Source organism: Puntigrus tetrazona, chromosome 16 (assembly GCF_018831695.1).
Source record: "Puntigrus tetrazona isolate hp1 chromosome 16, ASM1883169v1, whole genome shotgun sequence".
Lineage (NCBI taxonomy): Eukaryota > Metazoa > Chordata > Actinopteri > Cypriniformes > Cyprinidae > Puntigrus > Puntigrus tetrazona.
This window is the reverse complement of record NC_056714.1, coordinates 26,486,475-26,487,089: the sequence shown is the minus strand read 5'-3', so window position 1 is coordinate 26,487,089 and position 615 is coordinate 26,486,475. Positions and strand designations below refer to the sequence as shown.

Below are 615 nucleotides of genomic sequence, written 5' to 3'. Positions count from 1 at the left end.
TCAAGCATCAAGTGCTTTATCGGCTCGACAGGGAAAAGCCGAAACGTTCGCACCAATGTGGCGCGTTTGCCTTGCCCTCGAAGTGGGTTTGACGACGCAAAAGATGCGCAAAGCCAGAGGAGAAGCGAGTTTCGCAATGAGCAAGCAATGAGCTTCTCTAAAGAGGTACGGGCATGAAAACAACGCCGAGGAGGAGACTCCGAGATGGCTTCGCCAGATTTATACGCAAAGAATCTCGACAGAATCCCAATGAGGCTCGACTTCAATTCTGTCTCACGCTATACATAAAACATCTCATGCATAAACGTCCCTCCTACCGTAATACGCGCCGCTTTTATATGCATTTCAAAGCACTTTAAGAAGCGCTCTCACACAAAACTGTGTTTCAAGCGATTAATAGCTGCATCATCTCCAGCGTCCGAGCGCCGTTTGGAGCATCTCGCTCAGAAAGATTGCTTTTTGAAGGTAAAAAAGTTCAAAATCTATTAAAAAGTAGAAATGAGTTGATGTCAAGTTGAAATAAACATACTAAATGACTAGCTACAGTATGTAGAAGTGTAAAAATTAATAATATTAATAAAAAAAATATATAAAATGTAGCTAAATTGAAAAAAT

General features: G+C 41.1%; 2 protein-coding genes across 3 annotated transcripts in view; one reads left to right on the top strand and one right to left on the bottom strand.

Annotated features, from left to right (window-relative positions):
* Positions 1 to 615, bottom strand: part of LOC122360976 (mannosyl-oligosaccharide 1,2-alpha-mannosidase IA-like) — a 289,954-nt gene that overhangs the window by 191,817 nt on the left and 97,522 nt on the right. The gene's annotated exons all lie outside the window — the stretch shown is intronic.
* LOC122360302 (mannosyl-oligosaccharide 1,2-alpha-mannosidase IA-like) overlaps positions 1 to 615 on the top strand; it is a 27,535-nt gene that overhangs the window by 19,963 nt on the left and 6,957 nt on the right. The window lies entirely within an intron of this gene.